The 14,429-nt window shown below is 46.0% G+C and overlaps 1 long non-coding RNA gene across 1 annotated transcript; it reads right to left on the reverse strand.

Moving 5' to 3' along the window:
• Positions 1 to 4,369: 4,369 nt before the first annotated feature.
• On the reverse strand, positions 4,370 to 12,889 carry LOC149128096 (uncharacterized). Its single transcript, XR_016229684.1, has 4 exons — positions 12,647 to 12,889; positions 12,067 to 12,215; positions 9,919 to 10,007; positions 4,370 to 6,317 (listed from the first exon to the last, which is right to left on the reverse strand). It is a non-coding gene; the product is annotated as an uncharacterized LOC149128096 (long non-coding RNA).
• Positions 12,890 to 14,429: the final 1,540 nt, after the last annotated feature.

Genomic DNA, 14,429 nt, shown 5'->3' on the forward strand with positions numbered 1-14,429 from the left:
AGGGAAGGGTGTAGATGTCAAATACTGCTGCCCTTGATGTGTGAGTCCTGAGCAAACTGTGGAAGTAGATAATGAGAGACAAAGAAGCAAAGATCTCCTTGCAGCCAGTGGCATTATTTCTGTATTCTAGATGAGATGTTCCCTACATGTGACAGCATGGGACCCTTTGAGTGTGGCTCAGTGAAGCTGCTGAGGCCATAATTAATCTGACAAGGTATCTCCACTGAAAGAGAAGAGGGGGTGCCTAGCTTGGTCCAAAGGGGTATGTTAATGAATAATAGGATGAAGCTAAGGGAAGGTGGAATTGGGCTGCATTTCAAGGAAAAAATGACCTAACAGAAAGGTCTGTTAGATAGTGGAATGCCTCCCCAGGGGAACGGCGGCAGGGCCAGTGGTGCTGGAATCATTCACAAGTTGGCTGTGGAAAGCCTCTGAGAATACGCTTTGGGGAACAGCACTGAGTTGACAAGAGAGTGGACAAGATGACCTCAAAGGTCTTTTCCATCTTTAGTGTCTACAATTTTGTGATCATCCGCTTTTCACTGAAGTGCTCCCGCTACAGCCACTCTCTGGCGCCTGAAACATATGAAATAATTGTTAGTAAGATACACAGAAATGAAACGTTTTGGGGGAACCTTTTTTTTTTTTTTTTTTTTTTTTTTTTTTTTTTTTGACAGGCAGAGTGGACAGTGAGAGAGAGACAGAGAGAGAAAGGTCTTCCTTTTGCCGTTGGTTCACCCTCCAATGGCCGCCGCTGCAGCCGGCGCACCACGCTGATCTGATGGCAGGAGCCAGGAGCCAGGTGCTTTTCCTGGTCTCCCATGGGGTGCAGGGCCCAAGCACCTGGGCCATCCTCCACTGCACTCCCTGGCCATAGCAGAGAGCTGGCCTGGAAGAGGGGCAACCGGGACAGAATCCGGCGCCCCAACCGGGACTAGAACCCGGTGTGCCGGCGCCGCAAGGTGGAGGATTAGCCTATTGAGCCACGGCGCCGGCTCTGGGGGAACCATTCTTTCCTGGCCATCTTTTCCCACTCAAGACTGGCTGGAGAGAAGTGAAAAGGATAAAAGAAACAAGGAGGACATTGGAGTGTATTGTTCTCAAAGCCAACATGGTTATTTTAATTTTTTTTTTTTTTTTGACAGGCAGAGTGGACAGTGAGAGAGAGAGACAGAGAGAAAGGTCTTCCTTTGCTGTTGGTTTACCCTCCAATGGCTGCTGCGGCCGGCTCACGGCGCTGATCCGAAGCCAGGAGCCAGGTGCCTCTCCTGGTCTCCCAAGCACTTGGGCCATCCTCCACTGCACTCCCGGGCCACAGCAGAGAGCTGGACAGGAAGAGGAGCAACTGGGACTGGAACCCGGGGTGCCAGCGCTGCGGGCTTAGGATTAGCCTAGTGAGTCGCGGCACCGGCCCAACATTGTTATTTTAGTCTGTACTTATTCATTCAAAATATTTGATCCAATGCAAAACTATCCTTAAAGGTTGTATTTAAATATAAAGGCAGTTTCTTTGGAACGATACCATACTCAATTACTTATTTCCCAACAGGTTGTTTTAGTATTGTATAGGAAGAGCCTGTTTTAGGGGTTGTTTAACAGATGAAACGAGTTCTTGGATAAGAGGCATTGTCCCATCTGCAACATGGCTAGAACGCGTACATTTGCATTTCTGTGTTTCAGAATTATTCAGGCAATAAATTACTCAGGATGTGAACCTTATGCTGAGACAGAAATGACCTACTTTGTGAGGATCTCATGTATTTTAAATTTAACCTTGTGCCTTCTCTTCAACGGAGAATAAGAGAAAGTGAGTTCAGATGGTGAAGTCTTGAGTACAAGGAAAGCAAAAGTAGCTAAAATATACTGAGCTCTTAGTGTGTGCTAGACATCGTGCTACGGACTTGAAATGGGCCAACATATTTAATTTCTCATAGCATTCCAGGAAGTGCTACTATTATAGTAGCAGAGTGAGGAAATTGAGGCAGAGTGGTTAAAAATCTTGCCCAAGCTCACAAAGCCAGTGACAGGCAGAGTGTGGATCTTAAAGGTAGTCTGAGTGCCAGACCTGAACTTCTAACCATGATCCCTTGATTGCCTCTAAGTATAGTGTCTCAGTCCTTCAAGAATGCTCACGAGGGCATGGATTTTGGTCTGTTTTGTTCACTGATGAATTCACAGAGTTTAGAACAGTCCCTAGAACATAGTAGGAACTCAATAAATGCTGGCTAAATCAATGAATGGAAGTTGGTATTGGCAGTTCTGAGTTTTTCAATTCCAAACTCACTACAAATTTGCTCAGTGAAAGAAAAAGGCAACTAACTCTTTATCTCTCTTAACTTCTGGTCCTCTCACCAGTTTCTCAGCTTTGAAATTTTTCCTCTAGGATCCCTTCTTTGACTCTTAGAAGAAGTTTGTTGCCTTTGATACAGGGCCCAAAAGCACTCTGCCTACTCTTTAAATGGCAATTTTCATACTTCCTCATAATTATTTGTTTGGTTGTCCATTTTCATGTATACCTTTAAGTTCTACAAGGGGCAACATCTGTGTTTTGCTTACCACTGTAACTATAGACCCAGCACTGAACCATGGCACAAAACTGAGTAGTTGTTGAGTAAATGGGTGAAAGAGAGTACACTTTTCAGCTTACTTTTCTTCTTGTTATTTACATTCTGCATTAGTTATCGATTGCAGTGCAACAAATTAATTTGAAACCCAGTGGCTTAAAATAATAATATATATATATATATAAACTTTTATAATTTTGGGGTCTGGTTCAGGATCTTCCTCTAGGTGAGTGAGAGTCAGAAGTCAGTGAGGGCTTCAGTTGTGGGCAGGCTTGTTGGAGGCTGGAGGAGCCACTTCCGAGATGGGGAGCTCTCATGGCTGTTGCCAGGAGGCCTCGGTTACTTACACATGGGCCTCTCCACAGGACTCGAACTGGTGCTTATATGGGATGCTATTGCCTGCCACGCCACAGCGCTGGCCCCTAGATGCTGCCTTTTAAATAGTCTTGGAAGTCACACACTGCTGTACTCTGTTGGCCACATCAGCTGGTCCCTGTTCTGTGAGGGAGGAGTCTCTGCAAGGCATGAATCCACGAAGCAGGGATTATTGAGGGCTGTGTTTACGACTTACTCCCACACAGACCACTTTACATTCCTTTTCCCATCAGGAGTATTGCTCTCAAGTGGAAGATATTACTCCCATTTTACAGACGAGGAAACTGAATTTGATGCCGACTTATGTAAGAGCCTTAAATTGAAGTTTTTTCCCCCCAGCTTTTTCCAATATATCATAGCTGTGTGACTAATTGAATAAATTATGCATAGCTTTGAGAAAACCCAAGATATGAAAATCTAAATACCAAATTAGAAGTATTATTTGCATTATAAAGGTTTTACCATACCGTAGCATTAGTTAAATGGCATATTCAAGATGATTCAAATTATCAAACATGAGTTTTGACATGATTTTGGAGATACATTTATTAGGTAATGAGAAATACATATTTGAAAATGCATGTGTTGGAAACAGTTGTGCTAGACTGTGGGTTTCTTGAAGCCAGGGGTAGAAACAGTTGTACCTGTAATACCAAGCCCAGGACCTAGCCCAGAGAAAGCTCTCAGTGAAAGTTTCTTCAATAAATGACCTATCAGGCCAGTGCTGTGGTACTGTGGGTTGAGCCTCTGTTTCCATGCCAACATCCCATATTGCAGGGCCAGCTCGAGTCCTGGCTACTTTGCTTCTGACCCAGCTTCCTGCTGTTACACCTAGGAAGGCAGCAGAGGATGGCCCAAGCACCGGGGCTCCTGCCACCCCTGTGGGAGATCTGGATGGAGTACCTAGGTCCTGGCTTCTGCCTGCTTCAGAACAGGTTGGTGTGGCCATTTGGGGAGTGAACTAGTGAATGGAAATTCTCTTTGTCTCTTCTTCTTTGCCTTTCAAATAAATAAATAAATAAGTAAAGCCTTTTTAAAAAATAAACTAGTAATAGTAGTAAGCTATCTGTAGTTATAATTTCTTGAGCTTTTTTTAATGAAAAGTTGACGTGTTATTTAAAATAACATTTTATTATTATTTTATAACTAAGAGTCTAATTTCTGCTGACTTTTATATTACTAGAATTCCTAAAACTTATTTAGATATTAGTACTAACCTGATGTAATATGTTTTGAAGTTTTTCATTCCTGCTAAGCTGTGAGGCTGAAAAACTGACAGATGTCTAATGAAAACAGAGAGAAGGTGAAAAGAAAAATATCTTCTGAAGAATGGGCAAAAACCTGGATTCTGGAACATGCAGGGGAAATGGGATAGTGTTATTTTTTTTTTTATTTTTATTTTTTTTTGACAGGCAGAGAGGACAGTGAGAAAGAGAGACAGAGAGAAAGGTCTTCCTTTGCTGTTGGTTTACCCTCCAATGGCTGCTGCGGCCGGCGCACCGCGCTGATCCGAAGCCAGGAGCCAGGTGCCTCTCCTGGTCTCCCATGCGGGTGCAGGGCCCAAGCACCCAGGTTATCCTCCACTGCACTCCTGGGCCACAGCAGAGAGCTGGCCTGGAAGAGGGGCAACCGGCGACAGAATCTGGCGCTCTGACCGGGACTAGAAACCGGTGTGCCGGTGCCGCAGGCTTAGGATTAGCCTAGTGAGCCGCTGCGCCGGCCTTGGATGGTGTTAATTTTTAGACTATTAACCAACAAAAAATTAATATTCTAAACCTGAATAAAAGCTTTTCCATTGGGGATAAAATACTGAAGAATTAAACAAAATAATAAATAAATTTAAAAAATGTATCACAGTCCAAATGGATTGAAGATTTCAATTAGGTATTTTATTAGCAGGCAGGGAATTTAATGTTTTCTGGTTGGAACGTTATTGCTATTGGTAAAAATTTTCTGAGGAAAGGTGAGCAGACATGCTACTTTGAAATGATTCCTTATGAACTCTCGTCTGCAAAGTTAGTGGATTATCAGTCGTCAGTGTGGTTGTTAGCATGAGCTCACATGGGGCTCAAATTAGGACACAACATAGATCAAAAGTGGAAGACTTAAAGAAAAGTATTTGTTGAATAACTACAGTTAAGGCTAGGAAGGTTAGCATTAGAATCCTGAGCACATAATGGCCTAGTATGAATATTTTACAGCTTCCTACAGTTTACTTTTATGATGGTGGTAATGTGAGATTGAGTTCTGTTTATCCTACTTTAGGTAGTGTAGATGCATATTTGCAATTGTAAATTTCTCAGCTAAGTTTTTTGCATGGATCTGGCATTAGTCATTCCCCTGTCTAAATATTTAGCCTGTTTGGGGCCTGATAGTAGAAGCATCCACAATTGGAATAGTAAATATATGGTGCTGTGGGTTGGATTTGATGCATCCCATGAGCTCACGTGGGACTTTAAGTCCCACCATCGTAGGTCATGGTCCTAAGAGGGTGGACACTCAGTCCAGTTGTGGTATTTAGTGGAAAGTTCTTGTGTCACTTGGGATCCGGCTTCAGAAGGTAGTTCATATAAGAGGATTTTGAGGAAAGTCTGGGCTTGGGGGCAGCACTCCCTCTGCTTTGTGCCTCAACCTCTACCTAGGGCCCAACAATGCCATTCACCACCCTCACCATCCACTAAACCCCTGAGGCTGCCCAGCCTTGGATTTAAACCTCCCAAACTGAGAGCTAAAACAGAACAACACCATTCTCTTTATAAAGTGAGTTGCCTCAGGTATTTCATTGTAGTAATACAGAACTGACCAGTACATGTGCTGTGTGGGACTCCTGCCCTCTCTCACCCGTGGCAGTCATCATTGTCAGCTCATTGGTTGGGTTTTGTGAAAGAGCAACAGAGGGAACTGTATAACAAACAACAGATACATAAATCAGTAATGTGGTCCCGGCTATCAACAGTAAGTTAGACTCACTTGAGAGGAGTTTTCAGGAAAATATTTGCTGTTTTATGGATGTCGTTCTGGGTGTCTTTTGACAATTTGAATAGAAGAGGGATGTGTAAGGATTTAAACAGAATTATTGTCATTGTGGATTGTCATTTGATGGTTTGAATAGAAGACGGATGCCCAAGGATTTAAACAGAATTATAGTTAGAATTTTTTTTTTTAAATTGGTAACATTGAATAGATTGGCTCCTATTTTTATTTAAAATCTGCCCATAGAGGATTAAAACTAGAAAAGACCATTGAGATCACTTATTCCAATCCTCTCTCCATCAGGCTGGTGAGTTGATTAAGTTCACAGAGCTGGTAAATGATAATAGTGGAACTGGTGAAATTGCTATGCTCGTAGTGGGCCACGCCACTGAAACACCACAGCCTCTGTAATGAGAGTATTAAATGAGTAAGTTTCAGGATCTCTTCAACTCTAAAACACGATGCTTCTCTTAAACCCCCTCCTCTCCATGAACTCTCGCATGTTTCATATTTTTTACTTTTTGTCTCCATGTACTAGATTGTAAACTCTACTAGGGCTAGGTCTTTACTATATCCTTCTCATTTCCTGGGATATAGTACATGTTCAGGAAAACACATGTTGAATGAATGAGCTGAGATGTGGCTCAGAATCTTTGCTGATCTCACTTCAGGCAACTGGAACTGGAGTTAGCTTTCTAGTAACCTGTGGTAGGCAGGTTCCAAGGATGCCCCCATGATTCTCACTTCCTCTGTTCATAACCATGTGTAAAACTCTCCTTTTGAGAGCAAGAGTGATCTGGAACTTGCTTCTACCTACAGACTATAGCCAAAGTGGTGCAGTGGTTGTGACTACATGCAAGGTTGTCATATTGTCTTGCAACATTCTCCTTTGCTGACTTGGAAGAAGCAAGCTGCCATGTTGGGAGTTGCCAGTGGAAGGAACCACTTGGCAATGAACTGAGGGTGGCAGCATGGGATGGAAGCCAGCTGAGGCCTTAGGTCCAAGTCTTCAGTCCTGGGAATGGAGTGCTGCCAACAAGCAGGTGAACTTGGAAGCAGATCCTTCATTTGAGCCTCAGCTGGGATCCAGCCTGGCAACACCTCAGTGGCAGTGTAGTAGAGACCACAGTGGGGCCATGTCTGGGCTCCAGAGCCCAGATAGTAATGTGAGATGGTAAATGCATGCTGTTTTGAGCTGCTGTTGTAGTTTGTCATCTAACAACAAACAACACACGAACTATTTACCACCCCTCATCTAGACGCATTTCTTTCATTTAAATATCCACTAATAGCACTCTGGACTGGATTTGCATCACTCTAAATGCAACACCATAGTCTAGGAGAAAATAAAACTGTCTTTTAAAAGTGAACTGGATCAGAAGAGTAGCAGCTAGGACACAAACTGGTGCCCATATGGGATGCCGGCATTGCAGGCTGGGGCCTTAACCCACTGTGCCACAGCGCCGGCCCCTTAAGTAACCAATTTCATCAGTCAAAATGTTGAACCATTTTGGGAATTGAACAGAGATACTCAGATATTCTCCTACTTTGACTCCATGCCCAGCCTTTCTTCTGAATTAGTTTGAACACTGGCAATCAACAGAGCAGAAGTGAAGAGAAAGTTCTGAGCACGTGAATGAGCCGTGAGTAAGCACCAGTAGATTATGAAGTGAACACTGTGGCCCTATAGGGTCAACAGAATACAAATGGAGCTAAACCTCTGTTACGGCCTGGGAAAGCAGTGGAGGATGGCCTAGATCCTTGGGCCCCTGCGCCTGTGTGGGAGACCTGGAGGAGGCTCTTGGATCCTGGCTTTGGATCGGCTCAGCTCTGGTCATTGCAGTTATTTGGGGAGTGAGCCAGCAGAATGGAAGACTTCCCTCTCTCTGGCTCTACTTCTCTCTATAACTCTTTCAAATAAATAAAATAATTCTTAAAAAAAGATGAACTGGTTTAGCTCCATTTGTATTCAGTTGACCCTATAGGGCCACAGTGTTCACTTCATAATCTACTGGTGCTTACTCACGGCTCATTCACGTGCTCAGAACTTTCTCTTCACTTCTGCTCTGTTGATTGCCAGTGTTCAAACTAAGTCAGAAGAGAGGCTGGGCATGGAGTCAAAGTAGGAGAATATCTGAGTATCTCTGTTCAAATCCCAAAATGGTTCTCAACATTTTGACTGATGAAATTGGTTACTTAAAATCTGTTTTCCAAATCAAGCAGTATGTGAATAGAGAAAATGCCACTCTCTAAACAGGGCTCCGCATTTGAAATGGCTTGTTTGTGTAGCCTGCTTGTGTTAGGAAGCATTTACAAAGTCTCTTAAAAAGGCAGTCAAATAATTTTTTTATGAGTCTAGATGATCTTAAGGATTGTTATCACTAAATTTTTGGATCTGACAGTTTCTTTGTGCAATGAAATTGCGCCTTTGTATTTCAAAGCCACATAGAAATAAAATAGATTGTGTGTAATTTTGCATTGTCCTTGTCCTATCTTGCTATTTTCATGAGTAATTGATTATATCAATATCTTTTACTTTACAAAATCATTGCCGTTTAGTAAAATTGGCTTTATATCAAATCTCATTTTTCCAACTGATTCTATAAAATGTTACTTGGCTATCCATAAAAAACTCATCATATAATGAATTGAAAATGTTATATGAAAATGATGGTAACTTGGTGGCCACATCTGTAGGCAACTCAAGATATATTGGCTCTGCTTTGCAATTATTTTAGAACTACAAGACGCTTGGCGGCCCTTTTCGATTAAACCTCCTTTATCTTTACCTACTCCAGGTGAAGGGACACATTTTACATTGGAGAATGTTCTTTTTCTATATTCAAAACATTTAGAACTTAGTCCTTAGGTCTCCCTTGCCAGGCAGATTTCCAATGCCTAAGAGAGCTAGCCTGCAATACTTGGTTCTACCATTAGGTGCTGCTGTTTAACATACGAAGTGAAGCACAGGAGCTTCCTGCTGCCCACTTGCCCCCCATTTTGAGAGTGCAGAGGTACCCCGTGCTTTTTTATGCCAAATAGTAGGCTTTCAATGAGTTTCTAATCGAAGAAATATTTGCCTTTTTAAGCAAGTCAAAAGCCACCATCTTTGCGTGAAAATTTCCCGTTTGTAAAGACATTCATGAACTCTTCTAGTGATGAACAAAGGGTTCACTTTCACAGACTAACTTAAAAAAATAAAAAATAAAATAGCAAAAAGATACTTCACACATGAAAGTATATTAAATATGCTCAAGATGAATACCTTGTTCAAATGCTTAGTCTCTTCTTTCTCATTAGGCTAGAAATCACCTAGATATTCTGATTTTACCAGTTACTGCATACATTTTTCCAGGCACAAATGAAGCTTTGGGAAGAAGCAAAATTATTGTGTTATTTCGCTGTTTTTAACAAGGTGATGGGAGGAATGTACTGGGGGGTGGTGGCATTTCTAGTCCTTGTCCTTGGATATCAGACGAGGGATTAGCCATTTCCTTAGCAGCTGCTTCTTCTTATTCTTTTTGGGTCTTATACACAATAGATCTAGAGCAATAATTCAATGCTGGAAGGGCCTCATGTTGCATGGAAACCCGAAGGAATATGTCAAAGTGGCCCACACACAATATTTTGTGTCAATAAACAGCAAACAGGCCTTAGCAGGAGTTGTGGGAATAACAGGTTCACTGAGAGTGTTCTGTCCAGGCTGCGAGCCCTGCAGAATCAGTTCCCAGAAAGCTACCTGGACAGAGGACGACGAGAGTTAAACCTGGGGTGTGGGAAAGAGGCCTAATAAAAGTACTAAAAGCCACAGAGCTTACCACGTGTCAGCAGAGACATTCTTGTATTCTTGTATTAAGCGATCTTTATAGTGGACGCCCCTCCCCAACCCTTGATTCTTTACTGGTTCTTTATAAAACGCATTTGCTGATTTCAGAAAATGGTTTCCTGTGAATGAAACTCTTCACTTCGGGGCTGAGATGGTGTGACTTAGGAGAATGTGCGATACCTGTTCTGGATCAGCTGGCCCTCAGCCGGGACTGTATTTGGCAGGCGATGATTGAAGCCGTAAATCAGTGCTCTTGGATCTGGAATTTCCTGTAGTGAAGCAAAGCGCTGCAAACATCAGCTTTGAGAATAAAATAAAATAAAACAAGCAGTAATAATAATAAAAAAAAAACCCTTGACAGGCAAATTTGGTGTTACACGTTGTGCATTTCTTTTCAGTCCCTCCAACTTCGTGAACACTATAATTTGTCTGTGCTCTGCACCACTATCATCACAGATATGGGACTTCATTAGGTCTAAGCGCTTAGGAATGTCCTTTTTTTTTTTTTTTTAAGAGAAAAAGGAATGCATAAAAGTTCAGCTGCTTGAATCTGTGTGTGATCATTCTTCCCAGCCGAGGAAAGAAGGAAAGAATAAAAATAAAGGAAGCAGTGGGACAGGGAAGGAGGGAGAGGGGCAGGGAGGAGGAAGGGGAGGCAGAGAAGGAAGCTCAGGGACACTTCTTCTTTGGAAAACGTCAAACAGCAAGGTGACAGCATTGCATCCCGCGGCCCAGGCAATTTTCAGACCTCCGCCACCCACCCTTCCAAATTGAATAATTTCTGTTAGAAACAAACAGCTCACATGAAAAACTGGCTTACAATTAAGTTATGCGTTTAAAGGGGGCAGAGAGGGTGGGAGGGGGAGATAGAAACAGAGAGGAGAGAGAGAGAGAGAGAGAGAGAGAGAGAGAGAGAGAGATTGCATCCTCTGGTTCACTAACCAAATGCCCACAACAGCTGGACCTGAGCTATACCAAATAAAGCCAGGAGCCTGGAATTCAATCCAGGTGTCCCAGGTGGGCAGCAGGGACCCAAGTGCTTGAGCCATCACCTGCTGCCTCCCAGGGTGTGCATTAGCAGGAAGCAGAAATTGGGGGCAGAGTGGGGACTGGAACATTGGTGTTCCCGGTAGCATCTGCCCTGGCTTACATGTAGAGCATAGTGCTAGTGGGTGACAATTCAGTTCCTCCATTGTCAGACAAATCAAAGACAAAGTCCCAAGTCAAACTGTGTCCTTGCCATGGACCACAGCTGAATGGCCATCTTGGTTTCGGTGTCAGCGTCTTTAAACATTTGAAGGGAACTGAAATGAGATCAGCTGAGAGGTAGTCGAGAAGGGCCTTTCGTGGTCTGGCTGGCTGGGGTAGTGAGTCCTTAGCGGCATAAGCTGATCACGGAGGCGCAGGTCCAAGTCCTTGCGTGCTTCCGCTCTGCAGAGGTGAAGGTCAACCCAGCAGACAGCTGCCCGAGGGCAGAGGGGGAGGCAGCTGTGCAGGGGGAGCTTCTGACAGATGGTGGACTGTCGCTCCCCCTCTTCATGGAGGAACGACACTAAACCCTGCCTAGGCTTCATATCCGAGTCACGGCGCCATTATGTCGCTCCCCGTCTTCGTGGAGGAACGACACAGGACCCTGCGCTGTTCTTTCGTCTGCTCGGCCCTTCCTGGGTTGGCTACCGTCCTTCCACCTCCGTGGAAGGGCGGTTCCCCCTGCCACTTTCCCCACTTCCGCGGGGGAGCGGCACACCACCGGCCAGCTCTCTTGGGGGCTGCTCAGGTGTTCCCCTTAGATGTTCCTGGTGCATGTTGTCTCTCTCCTCCTTTATAGTCCTCTTCCACCAATCCCAACTCTGCTACCCACACGCCGAGTACGCTGTTCTCCTCCAATCAGGAGCAGCTCCTACAGCTTGTCAAGTTGGTGAAAGGCAGCTGTGTAGAAGCTGTTTACTCCTCTCCCAGCGCCATATTGTGCGAGAGCAGATGCATAGAATAAGTCTTAATTCCAGTAACAGTCTAGTCCGAGTTGCTCCCCGCAGTGGACAATCTTGCCCCATTTCTCCGCATCGACAACCATTTTGTCTGTAAATCCAAGAACAGGCTCATCAATGTTTCAAAAAGGAAACATGATGGCCATGCCATTTGCCCAGAGCATGGGAAGCCAACCGAAGATGAGGATGCTCCAGGCTGGAGCACCCAGGTGCCCTCTCTTCCTGTCGTGTTTGCTGCCACTGGGAGGTCTCAGTGTCCCCTCCTTCCTTCTCCCTCTGCTCTTGAATCACAGAGGCGGGAAGAGGACGGGTGGGGAGGGAAAAAGGGTGCTGGGCTTACCGGGTTTCCATGGTGCCATGGCTGGCAGTGCCTGGAGGCCGGGATGTGCTGAGAGCAGAGAGCGAAGGTGGTGGAGTCGCACTGTGAGGGAGGCTGGTCCACCGTGCGGCACCTTCCGCCAAGGACTGCCTTGTGCCTGGGAAGGAGCCCTGCAGCAGGCGGCGAGCCAGGAGGGGTGAGAGTGGGTGTGGAGGAAGATGATCCCCTCTGAGGGCTGCAGTGCCCCTGGCCCTGGGGACGCTCTCTGGGGCGGGGATTCCTGGGCTTGTCCTCCCTTGCTGGCAGGGCTTCCAGTACCCAAGGGGGAAAGTTTCTTCCAAGTTTGAAAACAAGGGGCTGCCCTGCCCACCCTGAGAAGGCGGAAGCACAATACATTCTTGTTTTGTGCCTCCTAGTTAAATGGTGGGTGCGAGACAGGGGCTGGGGCTGCGACGCAGAGTGGAAGTGCACCACCTTCTCCAGTTGACATTGCTAGGAGCCTGCGTTGACGGGCCAGACCCAGCACCTGAACGTAAGGACTGGAGGGAGCTGCTCCGAAACATTTCCTTCCCCACCAGGGCTGTCCTGCACGTGGCCTCACCCTGCTGTGGTCCCTGCAGCGATTCTTCAGACGCTCAAACCCTTCCCGTGGGGGTGCCGGGCGCACTCTCCGGACTTGACTTTGGCAGTGAGAACCAGCAAGGTCACTCTCCTTGGGTTAGACCTGGCTAGCCTCCAGCTGACTGTAGCCGGCCACTCCGCAGACTTAAAGGGCAAGGAAACAGAGAGTAGGAGAGCTGATTGGGGGAGCCCCTCCCCCATGCTGTCTCTGCTTAGATCTTCAGGATGTGAGCCAAAGAAAGCAGGCAACAATAAGGGCTAAGTCCCACCTGCAGACGCTCCATGTGATCCTTGGGCAGTGGCTCTCAAACCTTTGCATGTGTCCTAACCACCTAGAGGTTTATGAATCTCAGATTTCAGGGCCACACGCCCAGCATTCCTGACCTGGTAGCTCTTGGTTGGGCCTGATGACTTGCATCTCTACAGAACTCCCGGATGCTGATTCTGCTGTGCAGGGGACCGGGCTTGGGGAGAGCTCAGCCCATTGCTCACTCAGTCTGTGACCCGTACCCAGAGCTCTGGCCCCATCGTATTGGGGTGTCTGTAGGCATGTCTGCCCACCCTTCCAAAACTCTGTGGTCCTGGAGGCAACTTTTCTGACTCTAGGCAGTACCTGGCAGGTCGAGGGTGTTTGGAAAGATTTTGTTGAAGCGTGATATTTGAGCTGCTTTATAACAGGCTTTGATGTGTTTAGAATCACAGAGTGTTGGAGCGAAAGGGAAATTTAAAGATGACCTAATCCAGCCAGGTTGTTCTACAAACAGGGAAACTAAACTTCAGAAGGATTAGGGTCACGAGATCCTGCAATACTGCCCAAGATCACACAGCTGGCAGGCCTCACGCTTCAGGTACACACTACTAATTATCACCAATGTTTACTGAGCAACTGTTTACTTTGTGCTGGACACCAGGCTACACACTGCATATTTTCATTTAATTCTCTGTATTTTCCCACTCGTGTCTCAGAATAACCCAGTGAGATCAGGCAATAATTGTACTCAGTTTGCAAAAACTGAAGCTCTAAGAGGTACATGACCTGCCTCTGTCACTAGGTACTGAGTGAGGCTGCGAGCCGTGCGGCTGGGGATGAGCAGTCAGCAGCCTGTCCTTGGGGCTCAGTGGGTGTTGAGGTTCTCACCTGTGAACTGGGGAAGCACTCATTCCACAGAATTTGGAAGACATGTGTGAGAACTCACAGAGAGCAGGCAGCACTGCGGGCAAGGAGACACCACTGGCCGAGTGAGTTGGCTTCTCCCGGGTCTTTCATGGACACTGTGTTTGTGCTTTGGCAGCTGCCCTTCCCTCTAGCTGAAATCCCTTCCACCCGCAACCACAGCAGGTCCAGGCCCACTGCTGCAGGGGCTGATCCGGCCTCGCTGGGGTGAAGTTTGCCCCTCGACACAGCTGGGCCGTTTTGTCTGCGTCTGCTTTCCTTGTTCATATCTTGAATGTGGTGCTTGTTGCCTGCACTCTGACTCATTAGCTCACACATGGGTTGATGTCCTGGACTGTCCGTCAGGAACCTGACAGTGTATCCCAAACCTTGTACTGCAAAGAACACCCCATCGAGGGACTCTTGGTGCTGGCTGGGCTGCAGCTGTTCACGTGCAGCCTCCTCAGAACCCGGCAGGGTGGGCAGCAGGTGTAACGAGGCTGAAGGCAGATGGGCTGCACTGGCTGAGCCCCTGAGTAGCCCACAGTCCCACAGCAGGCTCCTGCCGGAGTTGCGAAGAGCCCAGGCTGCCCTGCTTTCCTGCACATGG

The sequence above is a fragment of the Oryctolagus cuniculus genome, chromosome 2 (genome assembly GCF_051225735.1).
Source record: "Oryctolagus cuniculus isolate XC-2025 breed Fujian yellow rabbit chromosome 2, ASM5122573v1, whole genome shotgun sequence".
NCBI lineage: Eukaryota > Metazoa > Chordata > Mammalia > Lagomorpha > Leporidae > Oryctolagus > Oryctolagus cuniculus.